The sequence below is a fragment of the Myxine glutinosa genome, chromosome 4 (assembly GCF_964187855.1).
Source record: "Myxine glutinosa chromosome 4, kmMyxGlut1.1, whole genome shotgun sequence".
Lineage (NCBI taxonomy): Eukaryota > Metazoa > Chordata > Myxini > Myxiniformes > Myxinidae > Myxine > Myxine glutinosa.
In genome coordinates, this window is record NC_136264.1 from 30,234,218 (window position 1) to 30,252,742 (window position 18,525).

Genomic DNA, 18,525 nt, shown 5'->3' on the forward strand with positions numbered 1-18,525 from the left:
ACTCGAGCTGCGACTGGAATGGCGTGTCCTCTCCAACTCTCCACCACCGCTCAACTCTCTGGTGCCTGCCTGCGTCTGCCAGTGCCTGCCACGAACTCAACTCAACTCGTACTGGCGAACTAGCTCCGTGTGACTTGCGACTCAACTCAACTGCCCGCGTCTGCTCAGAGAGACTCAACAACTGAAATGGCGTCCGACCGTCGCCTATATTGGTGGCCGATGACGTCACATTGCGCACTCCTCAGCCAATCAAAGCCTCCCGCGACTCCTGACATCTCCCCCGTTACGCGACCCTGCGGTCCTGGCATAACACGTGCCGGCCAGGTTTGGAGGTGTACACGGTGGCGGCCAATCATGGCGGTGTTTTTGACCTGGTTTCCTGTCAATTTAATACGAAGTCCTTGTCAGGGAAAGGGGATTATTTAATGTTGCGCTAAGGACCTAACTAATGTTTATGTGGTTTGCAGTGCCATAAAGGACAAAGGTTTGATTACTAGGTGATACTCACAGGGGCGTTACCTTTAATCCCTCACTATTTAACACTCGGACCTCCAGGTAGATCCACAATCATACATCTTACCCCGACAAACGCCTAAACATCAAGAACTTATTACATGTAGAGTCCCTGTCACGACAGCCGAATACCTACCTATTCAGATCTACCTAGCTCTAGATGTTGCATTACCAAATTCATAACACAGCCCCCCCCCTGGAACCGTAGCTCCTGCAAGGTTCACCGCAGGGCTACCATTCCAGCCTTAACACTTACTGTCACACACTTAATTAACCTACGAAATAAATCAGGAAGGGCTGTGGGAAGTGAGTCGGACTACCTACCTACACTTCCTTAACATGCTGAACCCCTTAACCATCATGCAAGTATGTACATCTTCTTCGTTGTTCCTGTGGAGGGAGGAAACAACAACACACAACACTAACTTAACCACAAAACTTAACCATCTTTCCAAAACTCAAAACTCTAACCTTTGTACATACCCCGGTCTACAGACCGCGTCCCCCGGTGGATGCCACAAGACACAACCTTACCTGCGGGGCCATCCCCAATGCATCCCCCTAAATTTTTCCACGGCCCTGTCCAGATGTTACAGGTGAGTGACACGGCTCGGTGGATTTCGCCCACATTCATGCTACACAGACCCCTTAACCACTCATTCTCATTCCATAGGTCATCAAGGCATTTCAAAAATCAATAAGGTTCTTCTTCAATACACCCCCCTGCAGGACCATGGCATTGATGTCATTCACGTGTGTGTGCATTCCTCAACTAGGCAGCGGGGAGGTACCGCACAAAAAGATGGTGGGGGCGCATCAGGCTGTGGTGCCCGCAGTCCCAAAAACAAGTCAACCGACTTACAAGTTCATTGCCCCCCCCCCCCCCTTTACCTCTTGGCCCCATGACAGCCCAACAGCCCCTTTCCGCCGTTACCTCGCCGGTGAGGGTCTCCACACACACCAGGCTCCTTTGCCTCCTGCTTTCGCGCAGCAACACGGGTCACCGGGGGACTTCCTCACCCCGCGGCGCCCAACCAGACCCTCCACCGACGAGCTCCAATTTCCAGTTACCACCGGCTGCCAGGGGTAATTGCCGCAGAGGGGGGCCCGCAGGCATCGCTCCTCAGAGCTTGCTCTGTACCTGCGGACACACACACCTTCCCCACCCACAAGACCCCAAAACACACTTCCTCCCCCGCTGCCATTCAATTCTCCACACAACTCAGCACAATTCAGTACAATTCCATAGATGGTGTAAAAGGTGTTACAAGGCTTGCCATGGCCTGCCACATGTGAAATTCCCCCAGTTCACATTTAAACCATCACATCTTCCCAAAAGCACATTTCCAAAAGCACAATTATCACCCCTCATTATCTCCAATAATCATCACACACTCTCCAGGTTCCACTCTCACGACCACATCAAAACACCTAACCACAATACAAAAACATACGCCACCCACAAGACACTGTGGCTCCCATTCCATCCCCTCACCGGCCATGTCATCACTCACACCCGCCTCCCAACTCCAATTTACATGTCCCCAATTTCCAAAGCAAATCCTGAAGCCTGGGACAGTACTCCTCAAAACACTCACCTCAAGTGCAGGTAGTTGCAGGTTGGTCAGGTTCAAAGGTGCCATCCACCCATACAATTCCCAAAATTTCACATTGGGCCTACCAAATACTTCCAAATTTCTCTTTTGTCCCCACTACACTGGCAGGTATGTGGATCCGCATCCAACGGTGATCATCACTACAGAACTACCTATGGCCACGACAGCTCTGCACCTCTACCGTGCAAGGGTCACCGGGACAAGGTGAGCAGTCAAAACGCCAACATGGCCCATGAGTGTCCATAAGGGTGCGACCCACCATCCATCCTTCGGCCCCCCTGCGAGGAACACAGCTGCAGCAGCCCCAGCTGGCCAATGTGGTGAGCACTTGCTGCCACAACACACACTACCGCACACACAACCTCGGCCCTGGGGGGCACGGTCGCAGTGCGTGGCATCCCTACAGCCACGTCCCCTGCACCTCCCCATCATCCCCCAGTCCGACTACAGAACTGCAGCCCCCCCAGTGCTCACCCACACTTGACCACACCAAGGTCCAGTCAACAGCCATGCTCCACCAGGAGACTCACCCAGAAGACATGGTCCACACACCTCGGACACGCACAGCACCACGTTGACCCTCAGGCTACACAACTACATCCCCATCATCCCGCGTCCCAAATATCAGCACAGTTGCCCCCGCAACCAGTTGAAAGCTGTCTTGCTACCCTATTAATTTCATCACAGCCTCCAACACTTTGGTCTACACACCCGGATCAATAATGGCGTCACTGTACAGTGTCCACCATGGCATTTCAAAATCCACCCTTAAATTTCCATCTAACCCACAGATTACCCATGCCAACCATTTGTCACATTTCACTCACCTCACCAAAGAAGGATGCTTTGCCATACACATGCCAGCCGAGCATGGCCCATATGCTCGGCGCGTTACACATCTCCCGATTCACATCCCCATGGCTCTCTTCCCAACCCGAGAGTCCATAAATCATAACGGAGCATCTGTGGAAGGTCACTCACACCATCACGTTCCACAGATGCCCCAATGGTTGTCCGGCAGGCTATCTCCATCCCTGTCCATTCGGTTTGACCCGCGTCCATAGACCAACCACCATGCCAGGTCACCACATGCTGGTTGTCCCAGAGTCCCTGGAGGAGAGTGCCAGGCCGCATGCCCGGGTGGTCACCACATCAGTCCCAAGTTGGCCGTCCGCAGTGCCACCACCAAAGCGCGACCCACAACACCTCCCCCTAGTGGTCCTCAATATTTGCCATCCCAGGCTTGAGAAACCACCTCGGACCTCCCTGGAGGTCTTAACCCCCACCAGGGTCCGGTGACCCTGCCGGCCCGAGCCACCAGCTCGGACGGCGCCCCGACGGACAAGGGACGCCACACTCCACCAGACCCCCCGTGGGACCCAGGTCGTACCTCGACACCCAAGGCTGGACCCCACGTCCAAATCTCGCCATCACAGCCCCCCAGCTGGCCGGCATACCCAAATTTTGAAAGGGGCAACTTTTGCCCGAGGCCATCACCCATGACCTCTCCATGTCCAAATCCCGCAGCCCAGGGACCAATCCCCACCATGGCTGCTCCAAATCAATTTCCCATTGTAATTTTATTTTACAAATTTTCATTCCCACTGCCAAACCGCAGCTGCAGGGAACAACCTCTACCACCGGTTGTTCTGCCCCTCCCTGCAGTTGATCCAAATTCCCTACAGGGACCAAATCTCCAGAAGCTCTATCTCCCGATCCTCCAAGATCCAAATCCAGCCCGGAGCCAACACACTCCCCCAACTGGTTGTCCAATTTTGGAGCCTCGGTTTCCAAATAGCAGTGTACAGTGAGCGTCCCCTCGGTCATTCCAACCACCTCCTCGGACCAACTCACCTCTTCCCCCAGACTCCTTTGGGCCTGAACAAGCTCTACCTCCATGGGACTGTCACAGGTCTCCAGCCGCTGGATCAAATCATCCTCATCATTACAAATCATTCCTGGCCCCGCCAGGCTTTGATCAATATCCCCAATAAATACCTGGTCCGGCTCCATTGCACGGACCCCCAAAAACTCTACCCCCTCTTGCTCCGCACCACCGCCCTGGTGCTGCACAATTTCAAATTCATCCCCCGGTTGGGGTGTTGTGACATCCACACGGTCCCGATAAACAACCAGGCCAGAATGTGGGAAACATTCCCCATTACAACTCTCACATTCCAAATTTCCTTCCCCGCTCACCTGTGGACACTCAACGTTTACCTGCAGGCATTCCCCCTCTACCTGTACACATTCCCCATCCACCTGTGGACATTCCCCATCCACCTGTGGACATTCCCCATCCACCTGTGGACCTGCGGTCTCCCCATTTACTTCAATTGCCATTCCCTGTGCAATTCCCAATTTTGCCATTCCCGGCTCCTGAGCCCCGTGCACATCTGCATGGGCCGTACTCTCTCCTGTTCCCAATCTAGCTTCCCCCCGTTCCGATTCAATTTTTGCCACCTTTGGCTTCTCCTGTGCCCCCATTTTATTTGCCAGCCCATTAATTTTAATACTCAATCGATCACTCATTTCCTTCATTCCTTCCCTCCAGTCCTTACTCATTTTATTTTCCAGCCCGTCAATTTTTCGAAGCAATTGACCCAACATCTGGTCGGTTGTCGGGGCCGTTCCTACTACTCCCGACTCCCCGGTGGGGGAGGGGGATAAGTTGGTGCTCGGGACGAGGGAGGTTCCATGGCTCACCTCTGCATCTAATTCCCCTATTTCCGGCTCACTCCCGACGCTGACGGAGGCCTCGCTGCGTACTTCCATCTCATCAATTTCCGACATCCGCTTTCCGGAAGATTGTTTCCCGCGCGCGTATTTATTTTAATACCAAAAACACAATTTAAATTTGACGAAGACGCGATATCGCGCTCCGTATGCCCAATTGATTATTAAATTTCTCCGCCTCGCCTATACAAATTTTGCGTTCGAACGTCGGACGCAATGTACGCCCGACCGTGTCGATGTCTCGCCGCGGACAAAAAAATTTGTCCGACGGGTTCAAATCCCACTCCTGACACCACTTGTCGCGTAACCGTGATTAACACCACAGTTACGGATGACCGATTGCGAGACTTTACACTCCCGAGGCGAAAACTCAATGGCGGACTCAAGTTCAACACCAACGCGCGGAAGGCCAGACGCAGCGAAGGCTCCGCAACCTTATCGATTAAAATCAAACACCCAGGAAAACTGCGTTCAGATATTATGTACAAAAAGTAATATAAGGGTTTATTAGGAAAAGTAAAGCCAGTGAAAAAGCCCGCCGGTAAATCTAATAATTCTAATAAACCTAAATCGGGACGTCCCCACACGACTGACAGCAAACACAAACGAGGGAGATTAATCACGAAAATAACACGTCCCGTCGTTCAAAATATACGCGGAGATCGGGCTTATCTGTCTTTGTCGTCTTGTATTGTTGGTGTCCAGCACCGCTCCTTCCGGCCCGATCGCACACCACGAGGCCCCTCGCTCCAAGCACCACGCGTCCGACGCAGGCCAGCGGCTCCACTTGACCAGGGACAGGAAGGACTCCTTTCAACTCCACTCGACTCGACGACGCGGGAGTGCTGGCAGCCAAGTGCCAACGAACTGCTCAGTGCCAACTGGGTGTGCTCTCGTGTGTCTCCTGCGACTCCCTACAACCCGAACTGCACTCGAGCTGCGACTGGAATGGCGTGTCCTCTCCAACTCTCCACCACCGCTCAACTCTCTGGTGCCTGCCTGCGTCTGCCAGTGCCTGCCACGAACTCAACTCAACTCGTACTGGCGAACTAGCTCCGTGTGACTTGCGACTCAACTCAACTGCCCGCGTCTGCTCAGAGAGACTCAACAACTGAAATGGCGTCCGACCGTCGCCTATATTGGTGGCCGATGACGTCACATTGCGCACTCCTCAGCCAATCAAAGCCTCCCGCGACTCCTGACATCTCCCCCGTTACGCGACCCTGCGGTCCTGGCATAACACGTGCCGGCCAGGTTTGTAGGCCTTTGGAGGTGTACACGGTGGCGGCCAATCATGGCGGTGTTTTTGACCTGGTTTCCTGTCAATTTAATACGAAGTCCTTGTCAGGGAAAGGGGATTATTTAATGTTGCGCTAAGGACCTAACTAATGTTTATGTGGTTTGCAGTGCCATAAAGGACAAAGGTTTGATTACTAGGTGATACTCACAGGGGCGTTACCTTTAATCCCTCACTATTTAACACTCGGACCTCCAGGTAGATCCACAATCATACATCTTACCCCGACAAACGCCTAAACATCAAGAACTTATTACATGTAGAGTCCCTGTCACGACAGCCGAATACCTACCTATTCAGATCTACCTAGCTCTAGATGTTGCATTACCAAATTCATAACAATATATATATATATATATATATATATATATATATAGATATATATATATATGTATATTGCGGATATGAGGATTGCATTTTTTTGATTGTGTTGTATTGTATTGGAAATGGTGATGAACATTGTTTGAATATGGCCCCTCCTGCCTCCAGAGTTGTGTAAAGGTAAAAAGGGCGTCCCGGTAGTTATTCCATGAAACGCCACATTGAAGGACACGATAAAACCCTTGTTCAGTAGCTTATATCTTATTATGTGTTTTAGAGTAAGGCCTTGTCTTCCATTAGAATAATACTCCATTGCACCGAATCAATTAAGAATAGCTCCCCTTCAATAATTCCATTTCCCAGCCAAACTCTCCATCTGTGGGTAAAGCAGTTCACAAGCGTGGGGTGCACGCCCTCTCATTTCGCTGCGATAGTGAATATGTGCTCCGTGCTCTGTTTGAACAGGAGGGGCGGGGTCGCCCGGGAGAGGCAAGCCCAGGGCGCGCCACGAAGGGCGGGGCTGTTCAGCCCCATGCCCAAATAAGGAAACAAGCCCGTGGCTCGCCACGAGGGGCGTGCCATCGGCGCCATGCCCAAATAAGGAGACAAGCCCGTGGGATTACCATACAAGGTCACGAAACAGAGCACGGGGGGGGAGGGCGGTACCGAAACCGAGGAGGGCGGTACCGAAACCGAGGAGGGCGTGTCAGACCCGCGCTGAAGGTTTGGAGAGAAGGGTGCAACGATCGCTGGGACAAGCTACACCAGAGATACGGCAGATGAGTCCAGGTGCGTAAGAGGGTTGGCAGTCCACCGGGAGAGAGTTCAGAGTTGCATCGGAGTTGCGTGAGAGATACGAAAAGCCTTTGACAAAGAGCCGCTTCAACCAGCCCCGTTTCAACCAGCCGCGTGAAGCCCTGACGGGGCAGCGAGTGACCCTGCCGGCGTGCGCTGTAAAGCCGAATACAAGGAGCTGCCGGCGTGCGCTGTAAAGCCGAATACAAGGAGCTGCCGGCGTGCGCTGTAAAGCCGAATACAAGGAGCTGCCGGCTCCTCGCTTCCCGCCCGGAGTGGACCTGCTCGCTGTGCCCTGTGATCCCACCTGCTCATCCCTCCAAACGATTCCTACCCTTCCATCCATTTGCGTACGTGAGTTTGTTCTGTTCGTGCTGTCCTGGGTAGTAAACTAAGTCTGTATAAGCTAGTAATTTGCAGTGTTACCTGCTTTTTCATGTCCGCTGTAAATACCCGTGACTGCTCTTTTTGCTTATGTGTGTGTAAATAATAATAAACCCCGTTACTCTTCTGTACGTCTTCTTCTTCCTCTTTGCATTCGTCGTCTTAGTCTTTTCCCGATTGAATAGCGGTGGCGCGATACGGCCAACGTTTGGGTGAATCGGGTTTAGTCGGGGAACAACTGTTCGGTCGCGGAGCCTCCGCTCGGCAAACATACCATCCTTAAACGCGGACCGTAACAATATATATATATATATATATATATATATTGTGGATATGAGGGTTGTGTTTTTTTTATTGTGTTTTTTTATTTATTATTGCTTTATTCTGGACCCTCCTGCCTCCAGTCTGTGTATAAAGGTCAAAGGGCATTCCCGTAGTTAATTCCATAAAACATACACGAAGGACACCATATATCCCTGTTGAGTAGTTATATCCTTATTATGTGTATTAGTGTAAGGCTGTGTCTTCCATTAATTTGACACTCCATTGCACTGCATTAAATAAAGTAGATCCCTCCGACATGGCATCTTCAAAGTGCCAGGTTTGCCAGGTTTGCTGCAATTGCCAACTGCATTTGGGCGGTTTTCTTCATTCGCCATTGCTGCCCTTTGGCTGGGGCTAGCTCGAATTGCCCCAAAACCACCATTGGCCACGAGGTAAGGTCGGGAAAGAAGGGCGTGTCTCCACCTCGTCATAGAGGGGAGGAGTGAACCAGCCCTTGCCGACCAACCCAGAACAAGGGGTTGGCTTCAGAGGGCGGAGATAGAATGTTTTGGGGGAGGTTCGCAGAAGGGTCGAGGGTGAGGCTTATATAACCGGCGGGAGACGCCCCCAGGAGAGTCGAGGAGGGAGGAGATCAGAACACAGACGAGCAAAAAGAGAGTCCTGCGAGCCAAGAGAGGGAGAGAGAACCCGTCACGCCAGACCCCCCACCAGCAGCGTTGGCTCCACCAAGCAGCTCCGACCCGTTACCCCGCGCACACGACAGGATCGGTGACATCGGCGGCCGTCGAGGTCCAGCCCGACGTCCCGTGCGGGATCAAGCTCCAGCCAGCTCCGTGCCTTCCTCCCCCTCCAGCCACCCACCTCCTTCCAGCCAATCCACTCTGCAATTCCCCGTGTGAGTCCGTCTTTGTTTGTTCTGTCCAGGGTATTAATTAAGCCTGTTTAGATTTTTTTTTAAATAACCACCTTTAGAGGCCCTTTTTCCCCGCAAAGCGGGGGTTGGCCTTTTTCGGGCACCGTGGTTGTTGTTTTTGTTTTTTTTTTGGTCCCCTTTTTGAAGCAATGTTTTACGGCCGGATGCCCTTCCTGACGCCAACCCTTTTTGCCGCCTTTAACGACAAACGGAATTACCAGTGAACTGGTACTCAATTAGCCGACCTCGGAAGGATGACAGGCTGAGTCAACCCCCCTGGTGTTAATTCAGCGATCGACCGGGATTCGAACCTAGGATCCTAAGCCGGCACCCTAGCCGCTAGCCCAACACCAGGGTCTACACTCTTACACTTTAAGTGTTTAGATAAGCTAGCAAATTTCACTGTGTCTTTCTGGCCCGTCCCTCTTTCTGCTTTATTTTCTTATCTTTCCTTCTTCCTTGGTTTCTTTCAATCCTGTAAATAGTAATAAATAATAATCGTATTTCAACCCCTTTTTGTCTCCTTCTTCTTCTTCACATCCGTGTCGCCTTTGTCTTTTCCCTATTGAATATCTGTGGCGTGATTTTGGCCAACGTTCAGGAATCGGGTTAGTCGGGGTAACTGTTCGGGCGCGTCGGCCATCCGCTCGGCAAATCCAGTAACATCTTATCTGCGTCCGTAACAATATATATATTATATGTATATATATATATATATATATATATATATATATATATATATATATATATATATATATATATATATATATACACACGGGATTGAGCTCATTATGGTCAATCAGTCATGGTTTCTCTTTGTAACTGAAGATAACCATACATGTGTGACTTGTGAACAATTTAGGTATGTGAATTTGTTTTTGTGTAAGAGCTGCCATCAAGAAAACAATCACACTCAGATCTCAAGCAGTGTAACCTGGTGTCAAAGGATAATAAAGAAGACCAGGCCTCTTGCTATCCTCAGTCCAGGCAGGCCGCATTTTTTATTTGTTTTGAGTGCTGGCAATAACTTGTCAACTTTGCTAAAGGCACTGGGGATCTTTAACATACACCAATAACTAGAACAGCACTCGGTATAGCTCCACCAGGCTGAACGTTTACGTTTTGTATCCCAATGATAGGCCATATGTGCATCCGGACCTAAACTAAAATCTAATCGGCTTGTCCTTGTCACCCACCCAACTTATCCACCAAGTTTTGGCATAACTTGTCCACAACTTTTAGAATATCATGCTAAATATCGTTTTGGCCCATATCTCTCAATTGTTAAGAATTACTTCAGAGGTTCTTAATCCGGATGTTCACCAAAATCTAATCAATTTTTCCTTGTCGCACAACCAACCTGTCCACCAAGTTTTTCATCCGAATCGATCTCAAATTTTTGAGTTTTTGAGATATCCTGCTCGCGGACAATCAGACAAACGGGTGAAAACATAACCTCGGTCTACCTTCGATGGCGGTGGTAATTATTACAGAGGGAGAAGTCCTCCAGCTTAACATTCTTCCGATTGACAGCGCACACATTGATGCGTGGCCTGAATTTGTAGCCAGGTCAAGATTCAAACCCTTGCTGGACACCTCAAAGGTGAGCGCGCATGCCTCTCGGTTATCCTGCCAGCCCACTCATTGAGATACCGTTGAAATATTGCACCTTGCACTGTGCTTTTTGTGTAAAGTGAAGCTACACAAGTTGTTTAATATTTGGCTCCGCTAATTATTAAAAACAGCTTTCCTTTTTCCAGCGATATTGCCACAGTTCACAAAAATGTGATCGTCTGCTCACACTGTTTGGGTTTTGCGTTTGCCCGAGCAGCATTGCTGCCTTGCAATATGAACTCGCTTTAGAGAGTCCTCTGCGTTGATTGAACTGGTGAGAAATGCATTGTGAAAGAGAACAGGGCCACGGGTCATGTGATGCACGCACGTGAATTACTGAAGCTAAGGAAGGCAAAATCTGGTAATTAGTGCGACACGATAATCATGCGAGCTGTTGTAATTTCCAGCACACGAGCATGTTTTGCGCGATTAACATTGGCTATTAAAATGCAAAATAACTTATTTGGATACTGAATACTTGTAGGAATGCTTTTTTGAAGAGGCAACATATTGTTGCGAATATGGAATTTGGCCTCCATATCCGCTTGTAAATATTCCCCTATTTCTCCAATACTCCCCAACTTTCCCCAATCCCCCATTCCCTAGTCCCATTGCATGTAAATAACACTCAGTAGAGCCGACCTTCCCCTTATTCCCCCATTAAATGTCGTGCCCAGGTCCACCGCACCACACGTAGACAACTTTCGGACATCTTGCTAGTTATTCTTAATCTATGTCAGTTAAGGACTCGTTTCCATTAATTCTGACTCTTCGTTGCACCAGAATGTGATTATATGGCATCAGTAGTGAGTTTAGGACCTTTCCCATACCTCCTCCCATCTTCTTCCCCAACAATTACAACAACAACAGAGGAGATGGCGGCGGCGCGGGGGAGGATGCGTCCTCACACCGGCTCGATTAGCGCCATTGACCACGCGCTCCACGGGGTTACCACGGAGGGGCTGGCTGTCAGCTCCTCCTCAAGGGCGGAGCCTGGTAACCCCCCGCACCCAATCAGAAGGGCGGACCGATTCCATCTGGGGCGGCGCTAACGAGCCGAGGGCGTGTCACTCCCCGCCGGATATACGTGGCGACTGACCGGAAGTAAGGAGTGAGATGCGCCCCCAGCTGGAGAAAGAGGTACCTGCGAGCGCTGAGTCAGATGCGCCCCGCCTGAGAAAGAACGTTGCCTGCGATCGCTGAGAGAGAAAGACCCGCCTGAGAAAGAACGTTGCCTGCGATCGCTGAGAGAGAAAGACCCGCCTGAGAAAGAACGTCCCCTCCGAGCGCTGTGACCTCCCCGCATCTTTGGACCGGACTGTACCCTGCCTTGAGCCAAGAGTGCACCTTGAGCCATCGCTACTTGCCTTTCCTGGCCATCAATCCCCGTGTGAGTCAGCCGTTGTCCCGTTTACCTGTCGTCTGTCCGGGGTTAAGATAAGCCTGTGTCTAAGTGCCCATCTTTTCTGTGCTTTACCTCTAGCCCCTGTAATCTAACCTTTTCCGTACGAATATAATTGAGAATCGAAACATTGGTGTCTGTCATTATAACCCAGCCGGGTGTCTTCTTTTTCCTTATTGAGCCAGCGTGGCGCGGCTTCGTCAACGTTCGGGTACAATCGGGTAATTTGTGCGGACACGACGGCCATTCCGCTCGGCCCACCTTAACATCAAAGTCGTGTCTGTAACAATTGGTGTCTGGGAGTGGGATTCGAGGCCCGACCAAATTTAAAAAAAAAAAAACGAATCGAGGAAAAAAAAAAATTTGGTCAAAATTTGGAGCGGCCGAAATTTGTTTTGTTTTACAAAACCCGAATTTTGAAAGTCGCGCTATGGCGGATCAAGACGGCTAGGGTCCGGTAGGGGAGAGTGAAGCAGGGTCGGTCCAGGACCAAATTGAGACACGTGAGGAGAGCGAAACAGCGGGGGTAGCAAACGCACAAAATGGCGCCTCGCTGGTCACCGCGCCCGCGACCGTAGCAGCGCCGCCGATGGATTGGGGCCTATTTATGGAACAAATAAAGGCGCTCATGGTCCAGACAAGTGAAGACCTGAGGAATGACTTGGGAAACCAAATGGGGGTAATGGGGAACCGGATGGATGCTCAGAGTAAGCAATTGGGGGTAATGGGAAACCAAATGGGGGTAATGAGGGACGAAGCGAGGGGTACCGGTGAGGGATTAGACAAGAAATTAGAGGGGTTAGACAATGGGATAGAAGGGGTGAAACATGGGTTAATGGGGGTAGAAAACAGAATGGCCGCTCAAGAGAATCAAATGGAAGGGATGCAAAAAGGGTTAGAGGGGTTAGAAAACACCATGGAAGGCAAATTGAGGGACATGAGGGACCAAGCGGAAAGGGAAGTTAACCAAATGGGGCAGCAGATAGAGGGGGTCAGAATGGGGGTAGAAGCCAAACTGGATGCTCACAGGGAGGAAATGGAGCAGATGAGGGTGGCATCTGGGCAGGAGATGCAAGTGATGGGAGAGGAGATCAGAAGAGGAGTGAGTGAGGAGGTCGGAGGAGTGCGCGAGGAGGTGAGGCACTGTAAGGAGCACATGGAAAAGGAGGTGAGAAAGGGGACTGTAAAGTTACAAGGGGGCATAGAGGACCTGACGCAGGAGGTGGAGCAGCTGACGGTGGGACAGACGGAGTTAGTGGAGCAGGTTCAAAGGAACACTGCGGTATTAGGAGGTTTAAAGGCGACACAGAAAGAACTAAAAGATGACTTGGTAGCGACGAAGAGGGAATGTCAGATGGTACGTGAGGGACTGACGGCGAGGTTGGACGAGGTGGTAGAGGTAATGGAGACGAAGGACCGGCAGGTGAGGACGCACATGGAAACGGTCAAGGTAGCCTTGGAGGACGAGCTTGAGGAGACGTACCGGGGAATAAAAGAGGTGAGGCACAAACTAGAAGAAGTGGAAGAAGGGATGAGCGAAATTAAGAAGCGACGGAGAGGGGATAACAAAGAGATAAAAGAGGAGATAAAAGAATTGGTCCAAAGTCTGTGTTTGGATCGTGATGATGTGCTCATTAACCGGATGAGGGATTCGCAGGTGATGGAGGAGAAGCGAAGAGGAAGAGGACCCGGTGTAAGTGGTGACCAATATGGTCGTGCGTATGATGCGCCAGGGGATTTAAGAAGCTTGGGGGTCGAGATAGACCCGGGTGTTCGTGAGAGGCCGTTGGTGAAGTGTGCGACAGGTCTGGTGTGCGAAAAAGGAGGTGTGCAAGAAAGTCCGACTCTGGGGTGTGTGAGGAAGAAGTGCGTGCCAAGGAGTGAGGGTGCTGGCGAGAGTGAGTCGGTCGTAGCGCGTGTGCGAGGGAGCACGTGGAAGCGCGGTGTGGTGAGTGTTACAGAGGGTGTGACGGGAGAGTGTGCGCAAGAGTGTGCGCGAGAAAGGTGTGTGACGGACAGGTGCATGGGGAAAGAGTGCGCTGTCAAGAGTAAGGGTGAGTGCGCTGTCAAGAATGGAGGTGAGAGTAGTGAGAGTGACAAGGAGAGTGAGTTGGTTGTGCCAGGTGAGCGAGGATGTACACCTGGGATGGAAGGATGCACACCTGGAATGGTAGAGCGTGAGTGGGAATGCACGCTGGAGTTGGTGGTGAGGCACGTGGTTGGGTGTGCGAATGAGGGCACACCTGTGATTGTCACAGAGGAGGTGACAGAAGAGGGGGTGCGAAGCGGTGTATTGGTGAGGTGTGCTACCAACGAATGTGTGCCAAAGTGTTCGGTGGTCAGGTGTGTGACCAAGGCTGTGAGTGGAATGGGTGTACCTGGGTGTGTAAGGAACGGTACAAGGAGAATGGGCACGGCTGGATGTGTGAGCAAGGAACGGGCTGCGGGGTGTAAGCGTCCAGGTGAAGCATCGACGTTAGACGGGGTAGAGTTTAGAACGACTTATAGCCGAATCGGGCCCTCGGTGCGTGCTGGGCCTCGCTTTGAACGGCCGCGTCCGTGCTCCACTAGGCGGAGCGGGCGGCCCGATAGAAAGAGTCGTCATGGCGACCACTTTTTGTTGAGGAATCCCGGCAGGTCGAGATCGGGACATTGGATGGCTCCGTGCCGAGAAGGTGCGTGGGATCTCGGGCCGGGTAAACCTCCTTCCCTGCACCGAAGGCAGGATGCAGCCAGCCACTGGCACAGAACGACCCGCATTCATGGCTTGGCTTTACGAAGCCGGGCTTTGGACAGGGATTGGCGCACCGAGAGGTATTAGTGAGTAGACTGGGTGATGAGGTTAGTGTTTTGGACCCAAAATTGGAGAAAAACAAAATTTGATGATTGGCAAGGGATTGGCAGTAGTGATTGGCAGATGATGGGTAGTGATTGGCAAATTTTTGATTTGTTGAAATTTGATGTGCAAAATTGGTAGTGAGAGACCCCCGATGTGGTGGGATGGCATCCCTGCCACCCTTCCCATGGACGGGGGCAAAGGAGCAATAGCTTATGGGGTGTATGGCAGTGAAAACTAGCCCGGGTGGGTTAGGTTATATTGTAGGGATCTAGAAGAGATGACATTAGGTAACGTTAAGTTTAGTTAGTGACTGATACCTGTAGTGGGGACGCAGGTAGATTAGTGTGGATGATAATGACGAGGGAGCGCAATAGTTTAAAGGGACGACTGGGAAGCGCAAGTTTCAGAAGGGAGTAGTTAGCTGAGATGATGCCGTGTGTGTGAGGATGGAACAGGTGTGATTGCACAGGTGTGCAACTGGACAGGTGTGTGGAGCAGTGTGTGAGTAGTGAGTGTGTGGATCAGCGCGAATGCGCTTGGGGAGAGAAGGGTGCAGGTGGCACCAGGTGTGAGAGCACAGGTGTGCAAATACAGGTGTGTGGAGAGAGTTGGAGTAAGTGGTACGGAGTGGTGTGCATGGTGCGAAGGTGTGGATGGGGGAAGAGTGGACCCCTTTCACGAGTACCCGGGGCGGGTAGTGTAAGTGCTAGGTAGAGGGTACAGGTAAATTGTGGTTGGATATTGGCATCTGTGGTGCGGTTGCAGAATGGTGTTGTGAATGGGTGCATTAGTGTTGTGGAAATGGCTGGGCGTGTAGCCTGTTAGTGTGTGTAGTTGGTTGGGCACTCCACCACTGTGAGGATGTCGGCCAGGTGAGGCCGCAGGTGGGCTCTGGGAGCCGGTAGAGTTGTGGATGGGGCCCGAGGATCCGGAGGATGGACCCGGGTAGCCCAGTGCCAGAGAGGGCACCGAGTGGGGAGAGTGCCAGAGGGCCTTCCCCAGGTAGTTAGGTTAGGGTAAGGAGCAGGTAAGCTCGGAGGCAACTGCAGTGGTGGAGGTGTGCAGGTGGGTGGACCCACTGGGAGAGGTACACGCCGCAGCCCAGAAATTGTGCGAGGGCACCGGGAGATGAATCGGGGGAGTGAGACCCCAAATTGAAGCGCACCACAGTTGGCCAATGGGAATTGGTTTTTAGAACCCATAGTGTAAGAGGGCCAATGGTTTGGCCGGAGAAAGACCCCGGGTAGTGTAAAGTTGTTAAAGTCATTTAGGAAATAGTTAGGATTGATGAACCTGTCGCACCATACGCAGCCACTTACCTGTGGTGATGATGATGACTCCACACCTGTGTTTTCTTTGTTTTGTTGCAGGAAATGAAATTGCTGTGTGGATTGTGAGACGCATCACGACGTGGATGAGACATTGGGGTGATTCCATCTCTCCCTCCTTAGGAGGGACTGATGATGAATTGGTGATGGCAAATTATGATGTTGAGTTGGAGATGGCAAATTTTGATGAAAGTTGAAAATGGCAAATTTGATTGGTTAGGAGGGAGAGAAGACGAATTTGGTTTATGGGAGGAACGGGGAAGACAGTAGGGATGTTTGTTGATTTGTAAAGTCGATGTTTATGGGTAGTGTTGTGTTTTGTGGATACAGTAAGGGGTAAGGGAGGGGCCATGTAGGTTACCTGGTGGGGGGGGGGGGCGTACGATAGGAACGTACCTGTCTCACCTGGTTCCCATGTGCCCCCAGTGTGCATCACCTTACATTGCGTGCACTTTTGCGCCCTTACCACCTTACTCACTTGTCTGCTTCTTTTGTCTCCCACCTCCGAGGATCTGGCTTTGGGGTAGAGAGAGAGGAGAGAGAGGTGCTGGCTGCGCAGTTGTGGGCCTGCACTTTCGCTGTTTGCTGCCGGGATCGATACACCATATGGACCGCAATGTTTGTGGCCACCCACAATGGACCGCAGTTCGTTTGCGGCCAAGCACCACCCGGGGATGGACCTATGGGTCAACGTGGCACCTATGCCATACAGGTGAACCACTTTTAGTTAACACCAAGTGCACCACAAGAAGAGCAAGAGACACCTGCAGGGTTAGGGGTTGTCGAATTTATTTTTATTCCAATGAACAATGGTGACTGCACCGATTGGTGGTGGGGTGGTGCTTTTGATGCTCGGGAAGGGTGCTCTGCACGTTATTAAAGGCCGTCGGCCACAGAGCACTCGTGGGTTGGTGTATCGATGTTGGCAAGCGCGCTCTCTCTATGCATAACATCTGCATGTGTTCCTCCAAAAACAGGTCCTGGATCGTAGTGTAAATAGCAGCGTAGTCTTGTAAATAATGCTCCCTACCGGCTGTATGTTTAGTTTGAGAATTCTTTCCGGATTCGGTTATCCTGTGGGTGTGTTTCTGTGAGGAGAAGGGTGCAACGTCGCAGGGGGACATATTTACTCATTTGTGAATATCTGTAAAACTGTCGCACTCAGGGTAGAGTTAATAGTAGAGGGAACTACATTGCGTGCCACACTAAAGTAGGTAAAAATTTATCGGGTCGGGACGCCCCGAGGGTAGAGAAGGGTGCAATGTTGCGAATATGGAATTTGGCCTCCATATCCGCTTGTAAATATTCCCCTATTTCTCCAATACTCCCCAACTTTCCCCAATCCCCCATTCCCTAGTCCCATTGCATGTAAATAACACTCAGTAGAGCCGACCTTCCCCTTATTCCCCCATTAAATGTCGTGCCCAGGTCCACCGCACCACACGTAGACAACTTTCGGACATCTTGCTAGTTATTCTTAATCTATGTCAGTTAAGGACTCGTTTCCATTAATTCTGACTCTTCGTTGCACCAGAATGTGATTATATGGCATCAGTAGTGAGTTTAGGACCTTTCCCATACCTCCTTCCATCTTCTTCCCCAACAATTACAACAACAACAGAGGAGATGGCGGCGGCGCGGGGGAGGATGCGTCCTCACACCGGCTCGATTAGCGCCATTGACCACGCGCTCCACGGGGTTACCACGGAGGGGCTGGCTGTCAGCTCCTCCTCAAGGGCGGAGCCTGGTAACCCCCCGCACCCAATCAGAAGGGCGGACCGATTCCATCTGGGGCGGCGCTAACGAGCCGAGGGCGTGTCACTCCCCGCCGGATATACGTGGCGACTGACCGGAAGTAAGGAGTGAGATGCGCCCCCAGCTGGAGAAAGAGGTACCTGCGAGCGCTGAGTCAGATGCGCCCCGCCTGAGAAAGAACGTTGCCTGCGATCGCTGAGAGAGAAAGACCCGCCTGAGAAAGAACGTTGCCTGCGATCGCTGAGAGAGAAAGACCCGCCTGAGAAAGAACGTCCCCTCCGAGCGCTGTGACCTCCCCGCATCTTTGGACCGGACTGTACCCTGCCTTGAGCCAAGAGTGCACCTTGAGCCATCGCTACTTGCCTTTCCTGGCCATCAATCCCCGTGTGAGTCAGCCGTTGTCCCGTTTACCTGTCGTCTGTCCGGGGTTAAGATAAGCCTGTGTCTAAGTGCCCATCTTTTCTGTGCTTTACCTCTAGCCCCTGTAATCTAACCTTTTCCGTACGAATATAATTGAGAATCGAAACATTGGTGTCTGTCATTATAACCCAGCCGGGTGTTTTCTTTTTCCTTATTGAGCCAGCGTGGCGCGGCTTCGTCAACGTTCGGGTACAATCGGGTAATTTGTGCGGACACGACGGCCATTCCGCTCGGCCCACCTTAACATCAAAGTCGTGTCTGTAACAATATTTTATCTTATCTATTCTCTTGGTTTTGTTACGGTTTT

The 18,525-nt window shown here is 51.3% G+C and overlaps 1 protein-coding gene across 1 annotated transcript in view; it reads left to right on the top strand.

Moving 5' to 3' along the window:
- The window catches only part of DVL3 (dishevelled segment polarity protein 3), a 115,425-nt gene that overhangs the window by 14,825 nt on the left and 82,075 nt on the right, over window positions 1-18,525 (top strand). The gene's annotated exons all lie outside the window — the stretch shown is intronic.